Below are 15956 nucleotides of genomic sequence, written 5' to 3'. Positions count from 1 at the left end.
CGACGTGTAAGCACAATATCGCGTTTTTCCAATTGTTCACCAACAATCAGGATGGCAACTTTGTTACGTTCCAAATTTAAAGTAGAAAGTCCCACCTCTATTTTATCAAAATTTAAATAATTCAGGACGTGTAAGAGCGGTTGCCTATAATATATTATAAGCAAGGTGGCGAAAATAAAATTAGTAATTTTCAAATAGGGGTAATGTCTGGCAAATTGTGCTGAAGTTAAGGGAACACGTCCTCTTTTTTGTGAAGAAACTAATTTAGATCGTTCTTTCTAGAGTTATCTTGGAAGAATTGGGATCATAAAATTGAAATTTTTGAATCTCGGTACTATTCGGTGACCTCCGTGTGTCAAGTTGTCAAGTGTTCGGAAAGACGACGGAAAGAAAGTGATTCCAGGTTTGAGAGTGTTACTGAAAGGTTGGGCTAGATTAAAAACGGCATTTTTGTTTTTTTTGCTTTTGCTGCTGTTCCATGTGGGATCTGGACTAGTCCGAACCGTGTGGATATTCAAGGGGATTTGCTGCCTTCGTGGAAGGGTTTTTTTTGGAATATCCACAATTTCGCTAAAAAAAGCGGATCTACAGTACACGTGAATACCGGGAGTCGTATTTAGATCAAGAAATTAGCCTTAATCACGAGTCCAAATAGCCGGCTACGCTTCGGTCCAATTTGGGATATTTCAAACCCCTAATCTGGCTAAGAAGGGTGAGTGTTAGAACATTTCGTTTTTAATTAATTAAAAAGTTGTAGTTATTTTTTTATCCCATCTCTAAAAAGCTATTCACATTTTTATCAGTTTTCATACATTCAAGTTCGGAGACAAGTTTTTTTTTGTATTGCTCCATTATCGCCAAAAGGCAGATAAACAAAGTGTTAAAATCAATATATTTATTTCCAAATAATTATTTTAGACACAGATGGTAATTAATGTTTTCTTGCTTCAGGGTTGGTTGGTTGGTTTGTTTGTTTTTTTCTGCTTCTTCTTCTTCGTATTTTTCCATCTGGCTGTAATTTTCAACTTTTCAACATTGTCACACAAGTCTATGTACATCGGCAATCGTATGGGATTTTGGATTGAAGACACGCTGAACTATAACTGGAATTCCACGCGGTGAAGTATATGAAAATTCGAGGTATGGATCGATAATTAATTTTCAACGGAAGATTTAAGCGCCGTCTAATTTGGTTTGCGGAATACAATAGTTTTTTTTAAAGATTATTTGCTGTTAGTTTTTATTTTCATATTTACAAATACTTTACAGATTTTTTTTAAAGATAATTTGCGGTTTATTTTATTAATTCAATATTTACACATACCTATTTTAATTTTGTAAACTGCGTCTAAGGGGGGGATATATATTTGAGATTTATTTTTTTTATATTATTTTCTGCGCACGCACTTGAGCTCACGTGGTGTCCTATTTGCGTTAATTATTTTTTTTGGTTGGTATTGAACCGCACACCCCTTAGCGTCCGGTACTTTTGATACGTCCTACCTTTCATTTTGTTCTGTTAAATAGAAATAACTTATGAATTTTTGTTAGGCAAGCAGAAGCCGCATTTTTATATTATTTTTTTATTAAGCCTATGGTAAAGTTAAATAATATTGTAATATGTAATATGTATGTATTTATTTTCAACTATCTTGGGAATCTATTTATTAAAATTGACTAAATTCTAATCTGACAATTTCATTTATTTTTTTATTTATTCAGGTTGTATACTGTTACTTAGTATTTTAGTAGTAAACCTATTGGTAAGTTGGTGGTTTATTGAATAGCAACGTAGGGAAGGCTGTGGGCCAATTTACCTGGCGCCCCTGATATAACTTCGGATTTTTTTTTGTTTTGTGGACCGCACGACCATCTCCACTGTTTTGTCTAGCCGCGAGCCATTCCCAGACTGTCACCGTATAGTACTTTTCTTTCCGGGTGTACGTCTGATTTATATTTGGTACATTTTGTAATTTTTTTATATAGATTCGGTTTTGTACGCCACATATTTTGGCGCCCAACGTGGGGCCCTTAATTAATTAACCTTTTTTTTGTCAACCCCTTGTGTAGATTCCTTTTAATTAGTTAACCTAACGTGTTTGGGCTTTAATTGACTAACTTTGATTTATTTACTTTACCACTGGTTTTGCACTTAGTAGTAGTCTTAGAACTTCGTGTTTAGTGGAAGTGTATGCCAAGAAGTGCTTACTAGTTTTTTTTTGTGTGACGTGAAGTTGGAAGAAGCCAAAAATGGAACTTAAAAGAAGATACTTTGAAGTGGTGTTGTGGAACTTAGAAGAATTATGGATATATTAGGACTTTGAAATATTTCTATTTCAGTTGGAGTTCAAATTTATTTTTTTGAGAAGTTGGACTTCGAAATTCTACATTGTGGTTTAACTTATTTATGTTAGGGAATGTAAAATCTTTTTTTGAGATTATGTTGTGACTTGTAATTTGTTCTGAAACAATGAAATTTTGAAAATCTTTTGTGAAATTTTATAGATTGAATAAAGCGACTATTACTTTTATTTTGCTTTTGGTTTGCTCCCATTAATAAAGTAAACTGTACCTGTGTGTTAATATTTTTACTTATATCTTGATTTTGTTTGAATATTTGCTCCTTTCGGTTGATACATTTTTTTTAAATTTTGAACTTTGGCAAGATGGTGCGAAAACTTGTACCCAACTACTTAAGGAAAGAGGAACTGGAATATGAACTCAAAATTCGTGGAGTGTCTACTGGCACTGTTGAGTCTATGAGGTCTAGTCTGTCTGATGCACTTAGTCGTGAGGCAGCAAATGAAAGCTTTAGATATCCTGAGCACCCATTCACCTTTTCACAGGATAAAACTGCAATCGAGACTAAACTTGCGGAGCTGAATACGGCTGTTGGAAAGTTTGCCGGAACTCCTACTTGTGCTGAGTCCTTGAGATTGCGGACACAGATTAACCATGTCTTGGGGAGAATTGATCTTATGGTATTGCCAACAGGTGATGATGCAGACGCAGCCCAGGTTGTTAAGTCAGACTTTCTTGCTGAGATTTTGAAGTTGTCACAGGATTTACATGATAAGCAGCATCCAATCGGATCTGGTTCGGTACCAGTAGCGCTCGATGTGATTTCGGTTTTAAATCAGTCTTTTCAGGCAGGGGTAGGACAAGTTCATGCTTCTTCTCCTAGAGCGATGTCACAAGCTGGTAATAATGTTTTTTCAGGGTCTGTCTCTAGTTTTTCTTCTGGGATGATACTTCCTCATAAATGGGGAATAGAAAAGTTTTCAGGTTCTGCTAGGGGTATGTCTATTTCTGCATTTTTTGAGATGGTGAATGAATTGAGTCTCGCTCGTCATGTACCAGATAGTATACTTTTGGAATCAGGTATAGATTTATTTTCGGATAAAGCCTATCAGTTTTATAAAGATGTTCGTCTACGTGTAGGGAGTTGGGCTGAATTAGTTGAAGAGTTTCGTAGGGAGTACCTGTCAGCTCACCATGGGGAAGCGCTTTTTGAAGAGCTTCGGAGGAGAACTCAGCATTCGTCTGAGACTATTGGAGTTTACTTGGCAATAATGAATAGTTACTTTAATCGCTTGCGTTGTCATGTTCCAGAGGAAGTTAAATTGTCTATAGTTATTAGGAATTTGCATCCGTTCTATCAAGATAGATTACGTGATCCTTTGCCAGCTACCTTGGAGGAACTTCGTGTTCTATGTCGCAGTATGGAGGAAAGACGTGATTGTATTAGGAACTATGTTGAACCGAATAGTAGGAAAATGAATACTTTGGAAAAGGACCTAGCTTATATCAGTGTGGATGCTGAAAGTTGTAGTAGTGTTAGTGAGGGTCCTGTTGCTTCATCCGAATCGGAGTCAGCTAGAGGAAAGTTTAGGACTTTAGTCTGTTATCGTTGTAATCAGTCAGGCCATAAGGCAGTAGGGTGTTTAATGAAGAAGGAGGCTGTTCAGTGTTTTAAGTGTAAGAAAGAAGGGTTTACAGTCAGAACTTGTCCTTCGTGTAATTCGGGAAACGGAAGGAAGCGCACCTAACTGGTCGAAGAGGTGTTGCCGACGTTGACTCGACCAACCTACGTCCTATTTTAGACTTTATTTTACATCATTCCGAAGGAGATGAACGTCCATATTTGAAAGTTAAAGTCTTAGGAAAGGAAATTTTGGGATTATTGGATTCTGGTGCTTCAAAGACCATTGTAGGAAGAACTGGTTGGAAATTTTTACAAAACTTGGGTTTAGAGTTGGATACTTCGAAGAAGACCGTTTGTAGAGTGGCGAATGGTCAGATGTGTGAATCGTTGGGGGAATGTTTAGTACCTTTCATGGTTAGGGATCGCTTGCGTGTCTTGCCAGTATTAGTTATTTTGGACGTACCGCACATTCTGATTTTAGGATCTGATTTTTGGCGTGTTATGGGTATCGTTCCAGATTTGAGGCATAACGAATGGTATTTTTCGGACGCTCCAGCAATGGTAGGTTCAGTGGATCATCTCCGAGGTCAAACTATTTTGACCGATGCAGAGAAGTCGCAATTGGATGAAGTTATTAATAGAAGTCGTGAACTAATGGGCACTTCTCTTGGTTGTACTGATGTCACTGAGCATGTGATTGTTTGTAAATCTGCACCCATAAAACAACGTTACTATCCTGTATCCCCAGTAATCCAAAGCCATATTGATAAAGAGCTAGAAGATATGTTGGCGAAAGGAGTAGTGGAGCGATCGAATAGTGCTTGGTCGTCCCCGATTCTCTTGGTGAAGAAAAAGGTTCCAGAAGGTGAAGAACCAAAATGGAGGTTCTGCGTAGACTATCGAAAGCTTAATGCCCTAACAGAGAGGGATGGCTACCCATTACCGTACATCTCTAATATTTTAAATAAATTGAAGAACGCGCATTATCTTTCCACCATAGACATTAAGTCGGCGTATTGGCAGGTACCTGTTGCTAAGGCTTCCAGGCCTTATACTGCTTTTACGGTTCCTGGTCGAGGTCTTTTTCAGTTTTGCAGAATGCCTTTTGGATTACATAATGCCCCGGCTACATGGCAGAGGTTGATAGATCGTGTCCTCGGTCCGGAGTTGGAACCCTATGTTTTTACTTACTTGGATGACGTGGTCATCGTGACAAAGTCTATTGAAGAACATGTAAGGATCTTAGAGGAAGTCTTTAGACGCTTGAGAGAAGCTAAGTTAACCGTTAGCTGGGATAAATGTCAATTTTGTAGACCGGAACTAAAGTATTTGGGTCATGTGGTTGATAGGAATGGACTACATGTTGATGGTGATAAGGTCAAGGCTATGCTACGTATCCCAACACCCACATCCGTCAAGGAAGTTCGTAGCATCATAGGCACATTTTCCTGGTATCGAAGATTTATTCCTTCCTTTGCGACACTACTAGCTCCAATTACAGCGATATTGAAGAAAGGAAGAAAATTCAATTGGACCCCGAGTTGTGAAGAATCTTTTCAGAAAATAAAAGAATGTCTAGTTTCTGCTCCGATACTTAATTGTCCTGACTACAATTTGCCTTTTGTTGTCCAATGTGATGCCTCAGGATATGGAGTGGGCGCCGTGTTATTGCAGCCAGGCCCGGATGGTGACGAAGTAATTAGTTTCCTGAGCAGATCACTAACGCGTCAAGAAAGGAATTTTTCCACGACGGAACGGGAATGTTTAGCTGTGTTATGGGCAGTCGAAAAACTGCGTCCTTATTTGGAGGGTGTTCCGTTTACGGTCGTGACTGATCACGCATCCCTCGTATGGCTTCAAAATTTGAAGGATCCTACTGGAAGATTAGCTCGATGGGCGGTAAGATTGCAACAATATGACTTTAAGATTGTGCATCGGAAAGGAAAAGAACATGTTGTCCCCGATTTGTTATCTCGGTCAGTTCCCGTGCTTGATATGGTTGAAGAGGTTGTACCGCTTCCTAGTGGTGATAGTTGGTATGATAAACTTTGTAGAAAAATCGAGTCTAATCCCTTGAAGTATCCTCAGTGGAGAATGTCTGGTGGCAAACTTTATAAATACATCCGTCCCAGTCATGGATTTTTGGTCGAGGAAGCGGACAATTGGAAGGAAGTCGTTCCTAAGGGTCAACGATTGGAAGTGCTGAAGTTGTGTCATGATAGTCCTTTAGCAGGTCATATGGGGATCCTGAAAACTTATAAGCGTATTAACGAGAAGTATTTTTGGCCGAAACTGCGGAGTGATGTGTCTCGTTACGTTGGACGTTGCTCACTGTGTGCCATGCATAAGGTGGAACAAGGTAAGCCCAAAGGCTTTATGACTCCTCAACCTAAAGCTACTCAACCATGGGAGATAGTAGCAACCGATCTTATGGGACCTTTCCCAAGATCAACTCAAGGCTATAAGTTTATCTTAGTGGTAATGGATGTGTTTAGTAAATTTTCTTTGGTATTTCCGTTGCGATCCTCAAAAGCCGTGCATGTCGTTAAGAAAATAGAAGAAGAAGTTTTCCTCGTATTTGGAGTTCCACGTCTGTTACTATGTGATAATGGTGTCCAGTATACTTCGGGTATTTTCAAGAAAATGATGGAAACCTATGGTGTCTCAGTTCGTTATAATGCGTTGTATCATCCACAGTGCAATCCATCTGAACGCTATAACCGAACCCTTAAAACAATGATGGCAACTTATATAGCTGACAACCATAGGAAGTGGGATGAAAATTTGGCCAAACTAGCATGTGCTACGCGCACTGCATACCACGAGTCGACTGGTCAAGATCCCTACTTCATAAATTTCGGTCGGAAGATGGTAGTGGATGGACGAGATTTTTCCCGAAAGGACAAACTCGGAGACCAGGAGGACGAAGTAGCTAAAATGGGATATAATCGATCGCGTGGACTCCAGGAATTATTTGTTGATGTTAGAAAACGTTTAGATAAAGCTTCGGCTAAGTGTGAGAAGACCTATAATCTACGGAGACGTCCAGAGGAATTTCAGCCCCATCAGTCAGTATGGCGGAGAAATTTTGTGTTGTCAGATGCCGCTAAATATTTCACGAAAAAGTTAGCTCCTAGATGGATAGGACCCTACTTCGTGAAGAAGAAAGTTTCCCCCTGGACATATAGTTTAGAGGATGAAAATGGCAAGGATCAAGGTATTTGGAATATTAAGGATTTAAGGATTAGTAACCCGACTGGTGATCCCGATAGGATTTAGGTCGGAGTAGAACGGACTAGCAAAGTTTTGTCTAGTCTAAGTAAATTTAGTTAGTCTTCTGAAATTGGTTGTATTTATTTTTTTTTGTTGTGTCCGTGAAGGATGACTGAGTGTTGGCTATGATCGGTTCTTAGGATGTATTTGGATGGTCAACCGATTCGTTTTTTTTTGTGTTAGGTAGCCAATACGAAGTTGTAGGGTTGCGGTAGCCTTAATTTCTTTTGATTTATGGAATTGAATGTCACTTAGGTTTGGTCAGAAATATGTTGTCTTCGATGATATGGCGTTGGGATTTGTTTTGATGTTAGTAAGCCATTCTATTTAATTGGGATTTTTTCGAAGCCACATAATTATGTTTTGGTGAATCTTGTTGGATAATAGCTTAGTTTTGGATGATTCACTAAATTTCGTTGTATACGGATTTAAATTCTGAAAGACCTATCTCATTTTTATTTTAATGAACAATTGGAATTACACTACTGTTTCGGTAGATGTTTCTCGCAGTATCAGTAAGAGTCGAGTGGTGGAGAGTTTCTTATGGACTCATGTTATGCGAGGTATAGTGAAGTACTAGCGATGCCCCAGAGCTGGGAGGTCGCGAATAAGGGCAACATCCAGTAACCGACCAAATCAGTGTTGTCAGATTGACGTTGGAATTTGAAACTATTCTACTTGATCTCATACGATGAGAGATGACTGTTGTGTGGAAGTGGAGTAAGTGTTGTAAGTAAGTTGTTGCTTTGTGCGTGTGGTTTGAGGTTGGTATGTCTTTCGTTGTCCAAGTACTTGCGCATGGTGAAGACGGTGTGGATGATGATTGTGTGGATTGTGTGGACTTCGCTCAGAGTTTAGGTAGTGTGTCGCTAGCGCGAGGGAAAATTTTCTTCGTCTAGTTTTTCCTCGTAAATTTTCCTCTGGGAAAGGGAGGTGTTGTTACGTTCCAAATTTAAAGTAGAAAGTCCCACCTCTATTTTATCAAAATTTAAATAATTCAGGACGTGTAAGAGCGGTTGCCTATAATATATTATAAGCAAGGTGGCGAAAATAAAATTAGTAATTTTCAAATAGGGGTAATGTCTGGCAAATTGTGCTGAAGTTAAGGGAACACGTCCTCTTTTTTGTGAAGAAACTAATTTAGATCGTTCTTTCTAGAGTTATCTTGGAAGAATTGGGATCATAAAATTGAAATTTTTGAATCTCGGTACTATTCGGTGACCTCCGTGTGTCAAGTTGTCAAGTGTTCGGAAAGACGACGGAAAGAAAGTGATTCCAGGTTTGAGAGTGTTACTGAAAGGTTGGGCTAGATTAAAAACGGCATTTTTGTTTTTTTTGCTTTTGCTGCTGTTCCATGTGGGATCTGGACTAGTCCGAACCGTGTGGATATTCAAGGGGATTTGCTGCCTTCGTGGAAGGGTTTTTTTTGGAATATCCACAATTTCGCTAAAAAAAGCGGATCTACAGTACACGTGAATACCGGGAGTCGTATTTAGATCAAGAAATTAGCCTTAATCACGAGTCCAAATAGCCGGCTACGCTTCGGTCCAATTTGGGATATTTCAAACCCCTAATCTGGCTAAGAAGGGTGAGTGTTAGAACATTTCGTTTTTAATTAATTAAAAAGTTGTAGTTATTTTTTTATCCCATCTCTAAAAAGCTATTCACATTTTTATCAGTTTTCATACATTCAAGTTCGGAGACAAGTTTTTTTTTGTATTGCTCCATTATCGCCAAAAGGCAGATAAACAAAGTGTTAAAATCAATATATTTATTTCCAAATAATTATTTTAGACACAGATGGTAATTAATGTTTTCTTGCTTCAGGGTTGGTTGGTTGGTTTGTTTGTTTTTTTCTGCTTCTTCTTCTTCGTATTTTTCCATCTGGCTGTAATTTTCAACTTTTCAACATTGTCACACAAGTCTATGTACATCGGCAATCGTATGGGATTTTGGATTGAAGACACGCTGAACTATAACTGGAATTCCACGCGGTGAAGTATATGAAAATTCGAGGTATGGATCGATAATTAATTTTCAACGGAAGATTTAAGCGCCGTCTAATTTGGTTTGCGGAATACAATAGTTTTTTTTAAAGATTATTTGCTGTTAGTTTTTATTTTCATATTTACAAATACTTTACAGATTTTTTTTAAAGATAATTTGCGGTTTATTTTATTAATTCAATATTTACACATACCTATTTTAATTTTGTAAACTGCGTCTAAGGGGGGGATATATATTTGAGATTTATTTTTTTTATATTATTTTCTGCGCACGCACTTGAGCTCACGTGGTGTCCTATTTGCGTTAATTATTTTTTTTGGTTGGTATTGAACCGCACACCCCTTAGCGTCCGGTACTTTTGATACGTCCTACCTTTCATTTTGTTCTGTTAAATAGAAATAACTTATGAATTTTTGTTAGGCAAGCAGAAGCCGCATTTTTATATTATTTTTTTATTAAGCCTATGGTAAAGTTAAATAATATTGTAATATGTAATATGTATGTATTTATTTTCAACTATCTTGGGAATCTATTTATTAAAATTGACTAAATTCTAATCTGACAATTTCATTTATTTTTTTATTTATTCAGGTTGTATACTGTTACTTAGTATTTTAGTAGTAAACCTATTGGTAAGTTGGTGGTTTATTGAATAGCAACGTAGGGAAGGCTGTGGGCCAATTTACCTGGCGCCCCTGATATAACTTCGGATTTTTTTTTGTTTTGTGGACCGCACGACCATCTCCACTGTTTTGTCTAGCCGCGAGCCATTCCCAGACTGTCACCGTATAGTACTTTTCTTTCCGGGTGTACGTCTGATTTATATTTGGTACATTTTGTAATTTTTTTATATAGATTCGGTTTTGTACGCCACAACTTCGTCTACTGTTGGAGCATTAAATGTGCGTTCGTGTGTTCCAGATGGTCGTTTATCTGCTTTGATGACAACTTTATAGTCATCATTTGGCATGCGCTCTAAAGCACTCTTAAACAACCTGACCAACGCATGATGTTCATGAAGCAGACACTGCAAGTCTTGAATAATTGCTCGCTTCATTCTTGCATTGATCCCTAGGCGTCGATCAAGTTGTTCTTCCATGTTGCCCATGAAATATATTTGTAAAAATTTATTCTGTGTATCTTCGAAAGGTAGTAATGATCCAATTCGATGGTGAATCTGTCCTTGTATCTACAAAATAAAAACCAGACAGTATTAACTGGGTTATAAACACTTTTTATGTGGAAGAGTAGAGTTCAGTATTAGCAAATATAATACATACCAATAGATAAAGTAAGTTATTCTTTAACTACATTCTATGTAAGTACAAAAATAAATACCTTAAATGTCGAATTAAATCCTCCTTCTTCGATAATGTCTGCCCCAAATGACGTCATTTGGAAACAACTATTGTATTTTCGAGTATTTGCAAGAAAGTGGCGTGATTCTTGTGTTTCGCCACAAAGCAATGAATACAATGGCTCATGTGGCGGAGTCAATACTGGCAATTTCACTTTACCATTAAGGCAGCATAATCCAGGCGTTTCTCCGGAAAACTTTATTGCACCACAATACTCGCAAACAACGTCCATTTGCCCAATGCAAACGCTAGGATGCAAGCTGTAATCATTGCTGCAATCGTATCGAAACGCTGCTCGATTCAAATCAGCTAAATATCTTGTTCTGCGTCGCAAATTATCTATTTGTTGCCTTCTGTTGATCGCTCGACGATTCTGCATTGCCAACCGAGCTGTTTCACGGGCTGCTTCACTTTGCTCTCGTGATTGAGAAGCACGAAGTCGAGCCATACTATCGCGGCGCTGTTCACGTGCAATTTCTTGTTCTTCTTCAGTCCTTTCATTTGCAGTATTTTGTACTCTTCTTGCATTACGGCTTTGTCGGGAAAGATTCGATCGTCTTGGTCGCGGCATTATTAAACTTCACTTCACTTCAATTACGGCTTTGTCGGGAAAGATTCGATCGTCTTGGTCGCGACATTATTAATTAAACTTCACTTCACTTCAATCCACTTGTTAATTATTTATTTAATAGAAATAGTTTTAATATTGATTTCTTACAAATATCAAATTGTCATCCATACGTCATTACATAGCTGTCATTTTACGTCAATTACATAGCTGTCATTTGCGTTTTGTTATTCCAAGTCTGATTCTTTTTTGTTATACCACGTTTTATAGTGACTGACGTTTCATGTCAAGTCACACGGGAACGCTGTCGAACGGGATAAAAAGTATCCTATGTCCATCTCCTGGCTCTAAGGTACCTCCCTACCAAATTTCAGCCAAATCTGTTCTGCCGTTCTTGAGTTATAAGTGGTGTAACTAACACGACTTTCTTTTATATATATATATATATATATATATATATATATATATATATATACAATCAAACATATCTATATGGAATCACCATGTATTTCAAACCAATATTTATTTCTTTTGATTTGAACACTAGTTAATTTTGCAAAGAATAAAGTTTTTATTGAAAATAAACAAGCCAATAAAACAATCAGAGAACACAGCCCGGTACTGTATAGATTATTTTCTTAAGTTGTAAAATGAACGAAAATAAATAAACTAACTTTGGCTTTCAAAAACAAAACAACAAAAAAATGCCTTTAATGGGTGTAATTTAATGCCCGTAATCTGGGATTAACCCTGATTTAATCTTAGAAAGATTATTGGTCTTGTGAAGCAAGGAATATCTCAGCGGGACAAAGCTGCAGTGGTAGGCGTAACACAGTTCGTTGTATTAAAACTCGATGCTAGTTATCAGGAGTTAGGGACGCTTAAAAATAGACAAAGATAAAGTCGCCAAAAAGTAACAACAGCTTGCCACGATCGTTTTATTGTCCAAGTGGCTAGAAGAGACCCAACACTTTCTCACCGGCAACTCCAAAAGCAGCTTTTGGAAGGTAAAAATCTCAGTGTTTCAGATGAAACTATCCCTCCAAAGGAAGACTTCGTGTCCAAAGACTATACAGCAGTAGAAAGTTACAGGTTCCCGAGTAAATCAGGCAGCCCAAGATTGATCGCCTAAATTGGTGATTTCAATACCGAAAGGGGAACATTGTAAATTGGCAAAATGTGCTATTTTCAGAAGAAACCAGGATTTGTGTAAAATTATATACCTGATGAGTTCGTGTACTTAGAGGGCGAGGAAGACAAGCAAAAATGGACACAGCCAGATCTATTCACAGACATAAAGGAGGAAGTGTTCTGGGAAAGTAATATGGTCGGTGAAATACATTTTAATTTTCATTCAACCAACTTTAATAGCTCTCAGGTATGTTGATTTTGCTCTAGAACCTGTAGTTACACTCTGAAAAAGTGCAGTGGAAAAAAATTTAATTTTCATGCCTGATAATGCACCTCCACATAGCAGCAGAGTCACTACAGACTTCCTTGAAGTAGAAGATATCACTATTCTGTAGTGGCCTGCTTGCTCACCCGACCGTAACTTAATAGAGCATTTGTGGGATATGCTTTAAAAAAGAATTAGACCTCGCCGACATAATTCACAAAACACTGTAAAGCTAGTACAAGCTGCTTTTGAAGAAAGGAAACATCTTACCACAATAAAATCTTGACAATTTGTTTAGTAGCATGCCCACGCGAATTGGAGCTTGTATAAGGCCTAGGGTTAGTAACTCATACTACTAAAAAAATCATTTATATTCAATTTAAACATGTGCTACATTCTAGTGCATTGAAAGTTTGTATGCCATTGAATCTAAAACAAATAAATTCAATTTTATTATTTAAGAATTTATGGGTTTCTTTAATTTTTATGTGTTGGTGATAAAATTGCTTTATAATTATAATAAATATTCTTTGACTTGGTAGGTTGGTTTTTTTTATTTTGATTAAAATAATGGGAAATATCAGATGATTACATATAAGTTTGGTTGTATAATATATATATATATATATATATATATATATATATATATATATATATATATATATATATTCAGATTAGTTCTGCTTGTTTCTGTTGTTACTGATTGTAAAATCTATCTAAGTAGTTAATTCGACAAATTTAGCTAAATTAGATTCAGTAAAGTTATTTGAGTTGGAAAATAAATTGATTAAAATTCCGGCGCTTTAAAAATTGATAGAGTTTATTAAAATTAAATAGTGGCTTAAGTGAAGTTAAAAAATCGTCACGGGTCTCAATTTATACAGGATCAAAATATAATTTTAAATATTGTTCTAATGATTCAAGGCATAATCGTAGTTCATCCTGTGTAGCAAATTTGTCGTCAATATATTGTGTATCATTCTCCAAACCAGTGTTCGTTATTTTTGAAAAAATATCCGAAAGAGACATACTAATTTTGTAAAGAATCTGCGTCGTGTTTTAAGTGTCGTAATTAGGCTAATAGTTCAGTCAAATTTGACCAAAAACCTTTAAATGTGGTAACCGTAATTGGTATTTTCATAATAGTGTATTGCAGTTCAACAGAAATCGTTCCAAGAGTTAGTCGTTCACAGTAAATACTAATAGTCCGGGGGCATCGGGAATCGGACAAAATTCTTAAATATCACATTGTGTCGCTAGTTTTGTAGGAAAGAAAAACGAAGCTAAAAAGAAAATCTTGCTTGGTACTGTTTTAGTTTATTCTCTGAATAGTAAAGCGTGTAAGCAAATCTTGAGATGTCGTCTATATTCGAATTCGATGAGTTCGTTTATTAAAATTCCTTGTTCATTTGAAATGACTGAATTAATTCGATACAAACGAATCTGAGTCAAGGTTAAATAAGTTTTTCTATTCAAACTTGTCAACAGGAGCTATTGTTAATTTATTTGGCTCGCACCAGTATTACAGATAGAGTTTGCTCCGATCTGCCTAGCACCAAAATTTATATATCGACGTGGAATTATATTAAAAATTTAAAGTTCGCCGATTCTGAAGTTAACAACTGTGGTCAATATATCGATTTATTAATTGGTTGTATTATATTTTCTAAGCTGTTGGTAGAAGGTTTTTTACGAATAATAATCAAGAATGCGTTCCCGTTCAGCTCTTACAATCTCCAAAACGAAGCCTCCAACTGCAGCAACCATAATATATCAGCTAGAAACCTTTAAAATGTGTTGGATAATCTGCAAAAACGATATGAAGTCTGTTTGGCCCGCAATGGTGAACATTCTGTACATGTAAATTAAAAAATAAATACAATGTTCACTTTCGGTACTGTTTGTTTTGGTGCATACTGTACAAACTCTATTCTACTTCTAACGTTAAGAAGTCTAAAAAATATTAAAAGATTGATAATGACCCATTTGAAAGATGCCTGCAAATATAGATTTTAGTTCTACTTTATTTGCTCATATACTGAAAGAAATGTGCCATTTATACTGCATAATTAATTGCTGCAATTTCAACACAATTAATTTTTACGTCCAAATTTTCCTAGCGTTAAAAGTGAAGATCTGATTTTATTCTGTAAATCTTGACGCTTTACAGCATGAAATAAAGTTTATTTGCATTTTTATAACAGTTTTCTAAGTATGAAAATCTACGAATTTTAATGATAAAAACTATTTGAAGTAATAAAATGCAATTAAATTAAAAACTTTTCAACATCTTTTTGTTTTTGAATGTCACATTTGGAGCAATAAAACTTTTCAAACGTAAACTTACTAGACTAAGATACTTAAGAGAAGATATTTTTGTTGGTCAAAACTTTGATTTTAAAATAACTTTTTGCATAAAAGCAGAAAATTTATGAATCATAATATTGTAATAAAGGGTCAAGTTGGCATATGCAAAGATGTTTAACAAGGATAGATAAAAATGTTGATGTTACATCAAACACGTCACCACAAGGTTTTTATTTTTAAATTAACAATCATCCATCTAGTTTACAATACCATCTATTATTATTACACCAAGAAAGGGCAACTCTTATTTGGTTATTAAAAAAAATTAGTTCTCTAATCACTAAACGATGTGGTATAAAGTATTTTATTTCGTTACCGACATTATCATACAATGTTAAAAGGTATAACTTTTGCGTGTTTTAGCATTAGATATTCTTCAATAACTTTTTTATATTCATTATAAAAATTTTGATCATTTTCTTATTTTTTTCGAGAAAAAAAGGAAAATGTTTGTGCTACAAAGGATGCGTTGGTCTAACTTAGATATTTCTTTTATGTAAGTGGACCCGCAATAATATATTATCCTAATGAAGTATTCATTAGCGTAGGGAGATTAGCCCCTAGCAAGATTATTTCTCCTATTCATCATCATCACGTAGCGCTACAACCCTGGGTGGGTCTTGGCTGACTATACAACTTTTTTCCAATTTGTTCGGTCTTCCATCAACCTAGGGTCAAATGGAATGTTCATTTTCCGGAGATCTGCTTGAATGTTATCTCTTCATCGCATTCTGGGACGTCCGAGTGGTCTTTTGCCTGTGGGAATCTCTTCCCATACCAGTTTTACCAGTCTATCGTTATGCAGTCTGTGCACGTGGCCTGCCCATCTTAGTCGCTGTGATTTAATTTCTTGGACAATATCGGCGTCATTGAAGAGTGCGTTTAATTCGATATTGGTTCTGATCTTATACTGGTTTGTGGTGATGTCATGGCGAGGTCCGAAAATTTTTCTAAGTATTTTTCGTTCAAAGCGTCTGAGCTTTTCTTCGTTTGCTTTGGTCATGGTCCACGTTTCGCATCTGTATGTTATTACAGGTCTGACGATGGATTTATAGATTTTGA

At 36.4% G+C, this 15956-nt stretch overlaps 1 protein-coding gene across 1 annotated transcript in view; it reads left to right on the top strand.

Moving 5' to 3' along the window:
• The window catches only part of LOC140441321 (neurotrimin-like), a 1166806-nt gene that overhangs the window by 1121002 nt on the left and 29848 nt on the right, over window positions 1-15956 (top strand). The gene's annotated exons all lie outside the window — the stretch shown is intronic.

The sequence above is a fragment of the Diabrotica undecimpunctata genome, chromosome 5, assembly GCF_040954645.1.
Source record: "Diabrotica undecimpunctata isolate CICGRU chromosome 5, icDiaUnde3, whole genome shotgun sequence".
NCBI classification, from domain to species: Eukaryota; Metazoa; Arthropoda; class Insecta; order Coleoptera; family Chrysomelidae; genus Diabrotica; species Diabrotica undecimpunctata.
The sequence above is the reverse complement of the archived record's forward strand: the minus strand, read 5'-3'. Positions and strand labels throughout refer to the sequence as shown.